Below are 15,005 nucleotides of genomic sequence, written 5' to 3' on the forward strand. Positions count from 1 at the left end.
GGACAGCTGGCTGCTACCTGTGAGAGGCACGTCTTCCCTCAGTTACCACACTGCACAAGGTATTAGACACAGGGCAGAAAAGTAACAAAAGCTAGCTGGGCATTTTGTCTCTCCTCAAAGCCCTGCTTGCCCTCAGACTGCTGCCATCTCCCCAACCCAGTAAAATACATGAGTTTTTGAGGAGGGGCTAAAAAGAGCAGCTAAACAGAACAGGCTAAAAAGAGTTAGCAGCTGCTGGATGAAAGTTGCTCGTGCAGGATTGCTGCAAAATGTAGATTTTTGTCTGTGGGTGTGATGGGGATGCTTGTGTGAGGAGGAGTGCACTGCTGCACTGACGATGTGCCCAGGAAAGAGAAAGAGATATAAAAGGCCTAAGTCAAAACTCATGTCATGCTTGTGAGGTAAAGGGGCTCTCCCATGTAAGTTTATCCCTGAAGGCTTGATTTTGGTTCTCCAGCAAAAGCCATCAGAAAAGGAGCTTGCGGAAGATGACTGCAAGTCTGAGGACAGGCACTGCTGAGAGATAGAGCTAAAAATTAAGATAGTTTATCCCAAAGAACTAAGTAAATGGCCAGGGAAGGATTGACAAAAATACAAGTTGTCTGTATATTCATGTCTTGACTGTGAAAAATTTACTGTGACTAATAGGTGTGTGAGACTCTAAAATAAAAGGTATGGGCTGCTCTGTTCCTCTGCCATAGGCTTTCAGCGTCCTACTGGATTCTCTGAGTTTACATTTTAATTCTCAAGGAAATGCAGTTTCTGGCTAATTGGATGAACCTTATTACTAGTGACAGAAAGTAGGAAACTCCCTGCTCTATTGCAGAAGGAAATTACTACAAAGGGATTTATCCTGTATTGGTTTGCCAAAATGTTCAAATCCTTTACAAAAACAGCCCTCTTTATTTTTCTACTACTAGGGGTTTATTTTGTTTGTGAACACCAAACTTGGCTTGCAATGAAGGAAAGAGAATGAGCCCGTAAGAGAGATGTTTTTAGTTGGCAACGCTAAAATCATTTCCCATGCTGCAATTTGGAAGGCCTGGTATAGTCCGAGAGTTTCATTACCGTGCTAGTACAATTAATCAGAATACTATTCCCAGATATTCTTGCAGTTCTGATTAAATCTGTGTCCTCTTCAATGATTAAACTGATACAAGACATCCCACAGTGTATGATACTATTACTGAAATTCATCTCATAAATGGTGTTCTTAGTCAAAGAAAGTCTTTGTGAAAGTCTTTCTCCTTTGTAGGTTGACTCTAATTCCTAAATGTATTTTGTATTTGTATTTTGTATTGCTTTAGTCAGGTTCATTCAATCTTAAAAAACAATCTATCCATTTAAACAAAGAAGGCTATCATGTGCAAGTGCATTTTGTAAACTTATTATGCTAAGAGACAGTCACCCAGGTTGGAATTCAGGCGTGTTGATGGGAAGTGACACTATTGTGGATGGTATTTCTCTTTCAGGAATAAAAGGTAGGCTTTGTTCACAATGTCAGTTAAGCCAGCACTAAATTCACTCACTCAACTTTCTGTACCTGATGTCAGTTCAGGCATGAGTACACCTTTCTGACAGTTCTATTAATAGAGGACCTAACTACAGCATTGAAGACTGAAAGGTTATATGAAACAACTCTATTTCTATTACATTCTGTTAATCAAAATCATCCTGAATTGTTCACCATTAGGTCACTTGCTGGCAGTCATCTTACTTAACAAGGTAAGTTTTCTACAGTCTCCTAGGGCTTGTGTATGATTTCCCTTGTAAGGAACATAGGAGGCTCTGTGTTGGGAAAGAAAGGATATGGTTTAAGCTGGCACAGATGACCTGGATTCCTTTATTCTGGCAGCAGATTCAGCCCTAGTTTATAAAAGTAATATGTGTTTCATCATAGGAAGCATTGGCAACTTAAAAGTACTCTAACCTTGCTCTGTCAAATCACCTTGCATGCAGCTGCAAAATGTCGAACATGGCTACTGCTGGTGAGGGCAGGTGTGTGACCTAGACATGAACTAGTTTAGTGTTTCCTTACAGCAATAAAGACTCTGTGGAATGCCGTCATGAAAATGAAGCTGTCGTGCCACAGCAGAGTGGGAACTCTGTTGGCTCACAGTTCATGTTGCCTGTCCTTAAACACAAGAGGCCATGCGAAAAGAGATAAAAGCCTTTCCCTGGCTAGATGATGTGACCTTCTGTTCTGTTAATATCTGCTTTCTGTACTCTCTATGCACAAACACCTTATCCTACTGTTTGCTGAGGCAACATGCAGTACATTTTAAGTAAAAGATCTCAAGATAGGATTTGTTTTAACTGTCCCTGGCATGCAGCTTCTCTGTACCATCTCTCCCATCTCTGCATTAAATGGAAGGGCAGTAAGAATTTAGATTCCTTCCTCATTCCTGAGACCATTTCTTGTATAATGACTCTTCAGATCTTGCAACCATTTGCTATGGTCCTTACTGCATTAATCTTTTCCCTTGGCAAGAGTATATGATCATAATCATTCATCTTGTGGTTAGAATAGGAAATCCTGGAAGTTTTTCTGTCACCTTAAAATGGATCAAGGTTTCACATTCAGCATCTTTGCTTGAATATGATGTCTTTCGTTTGACTTTCTCCCCCAATTCCTCATTCACAACACAAATCACAGATTACACTAGTAGATAGTTTCTGTTCGGTAGAGAGTCTTCCAGCTGGATTCACACTGTTAGCAACATCTGCTCCCCTACTTCAGCTTCTTGGCAAAAACAATAAGCTGATGGTAAGATAGACATAGCTCCCTGTAACATGTTCTGCAATGTTCATCTAATTTTACATGCTGGAGTCAGTGAAAAGACATTTTAAATGAGAGCAGTGTGAGGTATCAGTTTTTAGGCTTTCCTGTTAGGCAAACGGGGACCATTTATATGTCCATTACAACATTTGCAGGCTTGAATTTCTTGCAGTTTATATCTAGCAAACACGGTGTTTTCTTAACAGTAAAGGCTAAGTATTTTTAAGGGCTTATATTCTGGATCCAAATTATCACCAGGAAAAAGTATCAGTTTGCTGAGCTGTGGTGTACCAGTCTACCGCCTTACACTTGTTATTGCTGTGCATTCACTGATACGCAAGTAGTTTGCTCTGAGTTTTGCATAAGCCTTGACGGAGTTTGCTTCTGAGTAGTAAAATCCAATTTACTTCCTCATATATTGTCTGCAAAGGTAACAGTTGACCACTACTATGGATGTGTATCATACAGGCAAATGCTCTGAAAATTCCTTGTTAAGAGAGAATTTGAGAAAAAGGAGACAGCAATTCACTGTGTTTTGTCTTGAATCACATAGCTGCCTGCCGGCTTGAATAAGAGTGTAACAAGGACTAAAAGCTGTTTTGTTTCCAATTAGGTATGACCTATAAATATAGTAGGGCACTAAAACTGGGCTGAACAAATCAGCCTGGCCAGAAGCATTTTGCTTAAGTTCAAGGCTACTCCTCATAACAGGTTCAAAAGTTTAACTGTTACTCAAATGTTGTTGGGCTCATGTTTCACTGGGAAGTGTGGGGGGGTGTGAAGAAGGGGGGTTTCCTGGAAAAAATGGCCCAGGGAATCGGTAGTGTGGCAAACAGAGAGAAACCTGGTACGGGAATTGCTGCAGCTGCTACAGCACATCTCTTCAGAACATACCTCTGTGCAGAGTATGATGAAAATGTTTATATTAACTTGTATTGTAGCAATGTTTAGATTCTCCAGCTAAGATCAGAGTCCTGCTGGGTTAACACTAATCCTTGATGATCTCCTGTAGAGGTAAGAATCTCCATTCTTCCGTAAGAGTCCAGATAGGATGAACATGTGTGGCAGTCCATGGTGCTAAAATGTCTTGCCCAAGATGCCAGAGCAAGCCTGTACTGGAGCCAGAAATAGGAACTGGTCCTGACTTCCATTCCCTGATACATGAAACCACAATGGCTTTAATGTTCAAACCTCACCCATGTGTCTGTCTGGCATTCCTTAATAAATCCAGCAGTATTCCACCTAGGTCACTGACCATAGATAAAGGTTTTGGTTGTGGCATGAAGCATGGAAAATGGTTGCTTGAGCCAGGGAGAAGGTATGTAGATGTAGACTAAGTTGTTCACTGAAGGGTGACACCTAAAGAAAGTGTTTTGACGTAACTTTTGGATAAGATTTCTGGTATGAATCAACCTTGACAAGAATGGTCATGGCAAAAAAGTCTCTGGAACTGCAGGAAATCCTTACGCATTCTTATGGTGGTGTTGACTCAGACTTTTGGCAGGAAGGTGCTGTTTAAGACCTGAGTAAACCAGAATGACCTTGTTCTAAACTTTATTTGTATAAGCTTAAACTATTGCTTAAACAGATAGCATTCTCAGCTGGGAAACTGAGACTTTGCTTAGTCATTAATGTCAGGATCAGGGTAAAATGTCCACTTGAGGTGTTCATTTTACACAACATGGACATAATTTCTTCAGAATACATTGGATTTCTTCCTTTATTGTTTGTGAGAAACAGCTGACTTCAAAATAAGACAGCAAATTAAAGCAGCAGAAATTAAAGTAATGATGAAAGACTAGCTTGAATGCCAAAATAGTTATGGGAAGAATTAAACTAAAATGAAAATTGCAATTTTCTAGCTTGTATTTCTAAAGAACTAAGTGTGAGAAATTTTTGCTTTGCTACCTGCAAAGCCTGACCTAATTGACAGTCAGTTTAATATACCTGATGGAAAGCAGTCGTGAGATCCACTGCTGTGTCAGTTTTCAATCCTTGGAACAAATACAAGGATGTGAAATATGAGGCAGGTAGTAATTGATTTGCCTTTTCTGAAATGCTGGCATGTTACTGGAAGAAAATAAGCATTAGTATTCTCTACTTGAAGAAAACAAGGACATATATTGAGAATGGTTATTTGTATATAAATTTGATGCCAGAAGTTAAAATACTGTTTTCACTACTTCCTTTTTCTGTTGTTGGCTTAAACCAGAGATCTAAATAATTGATTCATGATTTAAAATGGCAAGCAGGAAATCTTAATTTACATGATTTATTTTAATCTTATTTTACATTTATAATTCTTAATTATTTTCTTAAAAGCAGATTCCTTGTGCATGGCAGGATGTTACTTTTTGCCAGTCAGAAGGACAAGAATAGTCATTGATTTAAGATATGTCAACATATATCTATTCAAACTTTGGATATTTTTTTTTTAAGTCGTTAAGTACTATTTGAGATCTTTTGTTCATTAGATGCTGTGAGCTTTTAACTGATTATTTCTGTTAAGTTACATTTAGATGGTATTCAGTTAAAATGCACAAAGGAATCATTAATGAGAGATGAAAATTTGTTTTTAGCTCCCCCAGCTTCCAAGGTATTAATACTACCAGATCTTATCCTCCCACAAGTTAGAGCTAATCATCCTGCATCTTGATTTTGCGCATAGTTTGGAGAAGGAAAAAACAAGCTGGCTTCCTTTTTCAAATCCCAGTTTAGTTCTCATCTCTGAATGAACCAGTCATCAAAATGAACTTGTTGAATAAACTGAAATGAAGAATTCACTTTCTTTCTGCACCTGCAGATGAAGCTAGTGTTGTAAAAAGCTGGTTCAGCACTCAACATGCTATTTCTAGCCACTTACTCAGTAACACCCACCAGTTCAGTGTTTTGACTTTCTCTGAAATTTCTGCAGCAAGCATGGACTGCTTGTATATTTTGTACTTAGTGATGCTAGGTTTCACTGTAGTGTAGGCTGCCCTTATTTCATATTTTATTTTAAATAGGGCTATTATTAAAAGGACAGACATACTTGGTTTAAAATGAAGAATTACACTTTAAAAATTGTTTTGCCTTTTAAACGGGTAAATTCTTTGCTTTTGCTCACATTTTGAAAAATGTATCATAGTTAATACCACACCTCAAATTGTGGCTGATAATTGTTGATTAGGAGGTATATAAAGTACTCAGCAGCAAAGTTAATTTTTTCCTGGAATCGTCTAGAACAGTAAACTTGCAGTTCTCTGAGATATACCCATATTTGTACGTGACACATTCTTGCATCTTTGCTAGTAAAAAATTAGTACAGTGCACAAAAGGGAAGAAGTTATATATGCATGATGGGTAGGTATTTTGTAGCAAATTGCCATAGGACTTAACAGAGCAACGGATATAACTGTAACCTGCACAAGGGCTGTACAGGAGCACAAGCGACATGACCTATACTGGTATAGTTCAAGTGGCAACTCCCTTAATGTGAATGCAGTTAGACGATATATGAGCATTAATCCCATGTGGGAAGCAAAATAGGTTAAGATAGTGTAACTACAGACATTGATGGGCTGTAGTGTTATCATAAAATACAACATTTGCCTCTACTGGAAAATTATACTACCATAATTCTTATAATACAAACAGGTACTCTGGCATTGAATTTAATTTCAACAGAAGCCCACGAAAAAAATGGGCTTTGAAGCAGACGAGGAAATACCAAGCAGGCCTGTTGCTGGAAACAGGTGAGTGGATGACAGGGATGAATGCCTCTGACCCATGGAGTCTGGTAACTTCTTGCTGCAATCTTGCTACAGAGCTGGATTTTTCTGATCTTAGTGTCTTGCTGTGTATGACTGGTTTGTTTTTCTGTTAGGACTACAGTATGAACTTCTCAGAGGAGGAGAAAAGAGGGGAGGGGGAATGGAGGTGGTGAAAACACAGGTAGCTTGAGTTATATTTGGCTTTTTTGAACAGATTAATCACTTTGCTGATTTATACCATCCTCATTCTGTACTTTTTAATTCTTTCTTAAGGAAGCATCTTAATGAACTAAGTCAGAAAACATTCTATTGACATAAACCTTGTTGTGAGGTAAAGAAAATCTTTTTTTTACAGTTTGGAAAATTGAGACACTGCAGTTCTTCCATGACTTTGATGAAGCTCGTTAAGCTCCTGAAACTGTTCTAGACTTTGAAACAAAGGTTCTTCTTAGCATCATTTGACTTAAGGATTTACAGTAATAATTCTCATAACACTTTTTTTCAAGTAAATACACCAGTTGATGTTAATATACCAGTTGATATTAATGCTCTTATTGATAAGTCATAGCATTATGTGAGTATTACTTTCTGCTATGTGTTATTTTTTAGCTTAAGACAACAGTGTTACATAACAACGGAACGTGATTAAAAACTAAGTATTGACTATTAATGAAAAGCGTCTGAAAAGCTACTTTGAAGTATGGAGTAGAGACTTTGCTGGTTGCTGGCTCATAGGAACAAAGAGATAGTAGTTCTTTCACTGGTGCTGAACTTGTCTTAAGCAAAAGTAGCTGCTAAAGCCATGAGAACAAAATTCTTTTATTAGCAGCCTGAGATTCTGTATTATTATGCTGTATCAAAAGTGTGTGAAGTGTGCAAATGCCAACAGGATTCCAGGCAAGAAAGAAAAGTCAGATTTTGTTCATATACCTGTTAATTTTATATGGAAGATAACTGATAGACTATCTTTCCCCCACTTTACATTTTTTTGCTCCATGTTGATGGATTTTTTTTTTCTTTTGTTTCATTAAAAGCAGACATTTGACTGGTCAAGGTTTTTACAGATTTCTTCATCACTAGCTGATTAAAATCAAACAGAAGATGCCCAGGGAAAGAGTGACTCTGGACACTTTCTGCGTTTGTTCTCTTGGTTTTGGAGTGGAAGCTACCCTCTGCCTAAGGTGCATACCTATCAGTGATAGTATAGATATATTTTAATTCCAATTTCCTATCTAAATTGCTTCATAACTTTACAAACTTCCAAATATTTGCACAATAACTGTCATAAACATCAGCATCCTGGGGTTAGTATAACTAAGACCTCCAAAATGACAAAAGTTTTCGATTCTGCAGAAGTTTTTTCCCAGTGCTAACAATTATGCATGGCTGTAGGGAGTTCATGTGCTTACCCTTACCAAAAAGGTGAATACAGCTTGCACTTTGCCTTACTGGAAGCACTGAGAGTGACAGTAATTTTTGTGCAAGACACTATTCCGGGAAGTAGAGACATTCTTAATACTAAATTAGACTATTCTTAATTTAAATCTATGTTTATTCAAATTTTTAGTTAACCCTAACCTTAACATTCTCTGTAGTGATTAAAATACTGTGTTCACTTCCAGAATAGTCTTCTCTTTCAGTCTGGAGGTAGCGAGGCTAGAAAGAAAAAGGCCTCATAGGCAAAGGCCTCCATTTTTGTTTTGTCAATGCTTGTCTGTTTGTCATTATTCATAATAAATGGCTCCTTATCTATTATGCTGTCTTCTTAATTAAGAGGGCTCTGGTGTATAAAAGTGAAGACTGCAGTAGACAACTGATGGTTCTTCTGGGGATGAATGTTTCGCTGTGGTAGAAAGGTCAAAACATAGGTTAAACAGACATTTAATTCCACAGTTTTCTTCCCAAATCCATGCAGATTTCACAGCCCTTTTCTGCTATAATTGTGGCAGAAGCATCCAGAATCCTAAAATGCAAGAAATCCAGTTATCAGATACACCAATAAAAGTAAGCTTGAGCTAAAAAAAACCAGTAAAGGCAAAAGCAGTTAAAATGGTTAGCAAAATAGTATCTTTGGTGCATAGTAACTATAATGTCTCACTTCTCTTGACCTCCATGAGCTGTTCTGTGCTTGAATAAATCTCAGCTAGCAGAGGAAGATCTGTTCCAGTGATGTGCAGCTTCCTCCTTTGTCTGATGTTAATGCAAAATGTTCTCACTTGCAAAGGTTTTTTCTTTTTTTTTTTTTTTTAACCAGAGAAGAAGGAGGGAACAGTTAATAGAATTGGAGTGTGTTCATCTTTTACTGCTCTGTGATTACGTGCTGGAACTGTAATTGCTTCTGCTATACCTTTTGAGGCAGAATTATATGGATACAACTGAGGAGAATGTTACCTGTGAAATGAGTTATTTAGGTAAGCACCCTAAGAAATTTTTCTTGAAAGTTGCAGTTTGTTTCCTTATTAAAAAGGTGTGGGAGAAGAGTCTGAACTGGTGTCCCTGCCCAACCAAAAGCATGATCTGCATTCCAGGAAGTTTAAAGTTATATATAGGTTGTCAGTAATAATGAAAAAAGTGGATTTTATAGTTTAGAGTGTGTAAATTCTATTTGCTGCTATCACAAGGCTAAAGTATGCTTATGCTGGATCCACACTGTGCCACCCAGGCAATGTGAAAGAAAGCATTTTAAAACAAAATTTGGGCTGAGGAGGTAAAAAGGATGTGGTAACTAAAAATGTAGCATTTATTGAAACTCACAGAATGAAAATCTTCCAAGCACATATTTTCCAATTAAGTGTATAGTGGAACAGGTGGTCCAGCTGGTTTTCTTGAAGGTTTTTGGTAACAGAAGGCTGCTCATGAAGTGTACTGGACTCATAAAGATTGTTAGTCTGGATGATTCAGTCCCTTGCTACACATTTGTTCCACAAGATGCATGCAAAGGCAAGACACATGCAAGTTGAGTAATGGCTCATACTGCTAGTTCTGCCTGCAAAAGTTTGAAGAAAAACTCTTGGCAATCTAGTCTTGATTATTCAGCTACTAAATTTAATTCTAAAATACTATTTCATAGCAGTATTTTAAGTCATTAGCAGTTGCTACCTGAATGTTAATCACAACTAAATATGGCCACAAGCAATACACTGAGATAGAGCAGATTCAACAAACTACAGGTACAGAATTTTTCAAACTTCCATCGGAAGGAGAGCAGTCGAGTTCTCTCCCTTTCGGCTAGCACAGGTTGCATGTTCCAAGGTGGTAACATTTGGCAAATGTGGATCAGTCCAGAGGACTGAAGTGCAAGAAAAATGTACACATTAGCAGATGAGTCATGCCTGGAGTTTTGCAATATGGTCTTTTATGAGAACAGGGTAGACTATTGATTCTATAATATATCTGAAACTGAAAATCATGCTGAATTTTACACATGATTACATTACTTGAGTAGCCTGCTCTTGTGTCAGGTTTTTGCTGTTTGGTTTAAACTGTAGGTCAAACTGCCATCCCTCCAGACATGCAACCCAGATACTAATGTCTAAGCAAGTTTGTCTTTACGTTTTATCATTGCAGACTGGGTTCAAAACCTAAACTGATTTATTGTGCAGCCTTGGTTCAAATAGAGACCACAGTGACAAACCTTAAAAAAACACAGCCTCTTACCTAAATCTCTGTCACTCTGCAGCTCTTCTGTAGTCATTTTCATTGTCTTTGGAACATTTCATGTGGGTCCAGACATGCATTTATTAAGCTGTCTACCAGAATTATGTTAAATTTTGGTTTTCTGGTTGTCAGACACTAAAATTACTAGGCCTTGCAGCAATCCATATTTCAACTATTTGCAGAATCTCATGATTTATGAATTTGCTTCCATCACAATAGGTTTAAAATACATACACCTCAAAATGCAGACCATTCCCATATATGCTGGCAAATACACACAAGCATGTATTTTCTTTTGGCTACTTTATGTTCTCTGGGTGATGCACAAGAGAGGTAAGATACCAAAAGCAGCTTCTTTCTTCCTAAAATCAGTATTGGTAGATCTAGTCAACAATGAAAATTATTTCCATATTCAGTTATTTCATAGACTTTGTTGCTGTTTGCTGTTCAGTGGGTTAATAAGCTTCTTTTCGTTACATGTATAGAAATGGTTTGGAGTTAATCAGGATAATAAAATATTTTTCAATTTATATCTTTCTCACATCTTGGTTCACTGTTAATGCCCCTTCTGATGTAACTTTCTGGGAACGCGCTGGCAAAATCTCCAAAGCTGTTCATGGATGCAGCAGCATCTGCCATTAAAAGATATTTGGATAAATAAATACATTCAAAGGCATTTTGTAGTAAATACTTGGAAATCCTTTCAGGAAAAACTGGAAGCTCTCACATCGGTTGTCTGTAAACAGTCCTGTCTGGACTGCAGGCATGGCACGTTTGTTGGCAGCATCTCACCTGGGTTTAGTTAAACTGACAGGAATACACCAGCAGCTGTTACACATGCTGCTTCCAGGAGTCTTAGTCGGTTAGCATAGTCCTGCTGTTGTGCGCACAAGGCATTTCTCCATTAGCTGCCTTCCACCCCATGCCACTGGCTTGTTTCTTGCTTGTAAGAATGGCAGCAGAGGGTAGGGTTGTGGCCAAGAAAGGGTAGTTCCTCAGTCTCTCAGGGGGAGTACGTGGCACAGAGTGAAGACCCAACAGGATTGCTGCCCAGATACTGAGTGGATGCCTAGACAGGCAGGACGCTCTAGATGAGTAGTAGCCAAGGAGAACTTATTTGAATGCTCTAGTTGAAACAAGCCAGCTTCCTAAGCGCATAAAACTCCCATAGCTTGGCCTGCTGAGTATCAGCCAACCAGTTCAAGCTATCACCAAATGTATGTGTTCATCTGGGGAGTCTCAGTTGCATTTGTCAGGTTCAGCCATCAAAACAACTTTTGGTACCACAGCCAGATTCAGAATGGTGTAAGAAAATATGTTGCTGTGTGCGTGGACTTGTGCCAAATGCCTAGAACAGGTTCTGACTTGCTGCTACCATAGAAGGATTTAACTGCTGGTGACTTCTTGCATGACACAGCTATGAGATCTCATGCTGAAATGAACCATCAAGAGAACAGAGCTGGTGAAGGGAGTATGATAGGGATAAAAAGTTACATTTTCTATTGCATTGGCACCTGGCACCCATACTGTAAGCTATGTAGGCAAACACTGCACTTTGTTCCAAGGCAGTCAGTCCATATCCTGACTGGCAGAAATGAACAAATAAGGAAAAAAGAATATTTGGCTATAAAGAAATGAGCTGTAATCTTGCCTAACAAAAGTTGACTTGTATTGTATAGTGGCATTCTGTAGCCCACACAGCAAAAGTGGATCGTCACAAAGTTTTGCAGGACTTTTTTGGCATGCCGTTGTCTGCATGAACATGAAAATCATCATCAGAGGAAAGGACAAATAGGCAGTTAAAGGCAGGATAGCTATCACAGAATGATGTCTATAAAAGCTGACAGACTAAGGCTAAGTCACAGAGGGCCTTTTAGAAGTGACTGCAGGCTTGTACCCAGCAGTGAAAAATGGAGTGGATGGAAGGATATGGCTTGTGACACTGAGGTAAGGGGAGGGCGGGGGGAGAGATGCAAAGGACGGGTGATGTCTGGTACCAGTAATGGTGGCAGAGTTGCAGTATATTCTGCATTGAGGTCCCACTTGACAACCTGGCTCACAAGTTTGGTGCTGCAGACAGAAAAACAGCCAGCTAGTATAGCATCAAAAAGCATGAAGTGGAAGTGATGTCTGGAAGCTTTAATGAAGGGCAAAAGGGGAATCAAGAGTTTAAGAAGAGTTTAGAGTTGGTAGTTCCATGTTTGTGAGGAATATTTTCTGTTTAAACTGACTCTATCTTTGGAAAATGTGGAATTTGGAAATTCCATTTTAGGAAAGCAGAACTGAGTTCTTGCCATAACAGTATTAAAAATCTGCTTTTAACTGTCTATAAACATCAAGTGTAGCAGTAGATGTCAGGACTTGAGAGCAATATAGGATGTGCCCCAGAAACTCAAAGGACATGTGGATCAAGAGACATTTAAGCTATCCAGAGTGAGAGTTAAATCCTGACGAGCTGCCCTGTGGGGCCTTCCTTAGAAGGTTTGAGATGTGGCTGGGCATCACATATGGAAAATATTCCTACTGAAGGATACCGAGGCCAGATCCACTACTGCCTGGCTTCTGAAGAGAACAAAGATGGAAAAAAAAAGAAAAATAGCACAAGTTGGACTGTTTCACTTTCTATTGCTAATGAACCGCTCTGCTGCAAGCAGCTGAGATTCATCATTTTGAGTCTCCAACACCCTGTTTAGACTCTGCTACTGCCTACTGCTGTTGTGTTTTTTTTCTTTTCTTTCTTTTTTTTTTTTTTTTTTAAGTAAATAAATAGTTTGCCGTAGGGAGAGGTGTGTGTCCGTCCCGCCCCGGCTCTGCCCGGTGCCGGTGTTTGAGCGCCACCCAGCGGCGCAGCGCGGCGCTGCAGCGGCTGCCGCAGGGGAGCCCCTTCACCCTTGCTTCTGGGCTGAAGGAAAGCAGAGGGGACCTTCACCTTGCCCGCCTTTAAAGCCAACTGCAATTCTGCAAAGTAATTTTAATTATTTTTTGCAGATTTTTTTATCCACGGTTGTGGATGTAGACCAAGTTTTTAATCTTTACAAAATTGTGCTGATTCTTTATTGCTCCGAAGTATAGTCAACTCTTACTTCATTGGTTTAATAAAGCAGTGGGATGCATAGACAATGTGACATTTACTCAGTGAAGGTTCTATAATCTACAGCAGAGGAAAAGATAGTAGTGATAATATTGAATTAGAGAGGAAAAATTGCTTCCTGATAGTAAGCTTCCTGAAATGTTTTCAGACACAGGCTGATTTATGTGGAGCTCCCTTGAGCAGGAGTGGGGACAGATGCTCATAATCTATATCTAAATTCTCCCTTAGAAAGTTGAGATCTAAGATGTTACCAAAAAGAAGACCCCTCTTGAAATAAAATTAATATAGACTTATCCATGATTAAATTAAACATGCCTTCTTGTTCATGAAGAACTAGATCTTCATGAAATGAAGATAGAATGAAATACTACAGCATTGACCATGCAAAAATAAAGGAGTCCAGATTTTACAAAATGGCCAAGAACAGTAGGTGCTATTTTGTTTTTCAGTTTAGTCTGAAGTGTGAAACACAGTTCTTAAAAAAAACCAACCATAGACTCTTGTCTTCATGCATGAGTCATAAACTGTAATCAGTACTCATTCCAGTTAGCTGCCTCATTCTTAAACTCTTACAATTTACTGTTAATTTTCACTTCAAGCTTTCTTAACAGGGTGCAAAAAATAGATTACCTTCTGAAGTTGGTAATCCACAAAACGGCTCAAAAGACATGTGACTAGTTATGTGTATAAAAAATAATTAATATAATAGGAAAACTGATGCTGGAAGAATTAAGTAAGAATACTTTTTCAAATCTAAGTGGCCAGAAGACAGGGAAGAAAGGTATCTACATACCCTGAAAGAACAGGAATGCCTTCCTGTGTCCTCCTTTCTTCCCCTTTCAGAACCCCTTTTGGGGGAGAAAGGGGAAGAAATCCTGTTGCACAATTCAGAACTGTGGAATGTGCACAGTTCCAGCAGGGGTGAAGAAGAGTGGTTTTGTTTCCATCTCCCTTTCTCTGCTTACTGTAGCGTTGTGGGTTGGTTTTTTGTTTGTTTCTTTGTTTGTTTGGTATTCCTCCCCTAAAAACACCCAAGACCAGCAAGTAGTCTGGAGTATGAGTCTTCTGCTTAAATTGTTGATTTGAGCTAAAAACTCAGGACCTTATTGGAAAGGATTTTGTTCTGCGGGTAGAGCTGGCCAGTGCAAAGCAGATGGGTGGCAACAGGGAGAAGTGACCAGTCAGGTGGCAGGGGCAAGGCTAGGTAGCTCTATTTTAAAGGCCAGAGGGGTGTGTGTGTGTGTCAGGAATAAAGATCTGAGGTGCAGAGAAAGCAAATGACTTGTCCAGAGTTGCACAAGCAGCTGGTGGTGAATGAGAGTTCAAGTCAAAGATAGGTACCTGGTCTAGCAAACTAGCTTCTCTTTTTTTCTTTCCCTCTCTTCTCTAGAAAGGCTATTTTTAGCTCTGGCAATTCACTGAGACCTTAGTGAAGATTATTATTAATTTTGCACATGCAATTTCTGTGAGATCATGCCGAGTTGTGCACTTTTATTTCTTGGATGCACAATGGATTATTTTGCTTTTGTTTATATTACTTTTCCTTGTCTTCAAGGTATAGCACTTCCATGCTTTTGCTTTTGCAAAAACACAGGACTGCAGCTTCTTTCTTTGTAAAGTTCTTCCTACTGCAAGGAACTTTAATTTCAGTTTTTAGTGGCTGGGCTTCAATGCCGGAAATGACTGTAGTGATTGAAGTTCCTCATAGCCTGAACACAAAATTGAC

Source organism: Haliaeetus albicilla, chromosome 9 (genome assembly GCF_947461875.1).
Source record: "Haliaeetus albicilla chromosome 9, bHalAlb1.1, whole genome shotgun sequence".
Classification (NCBI taxonomy): Eukaryota; Metazoa; Chordata; class Aves; order Accipitriformes; family Accipitridae; genus Haliaeetus; species Haliaeetus albicilla.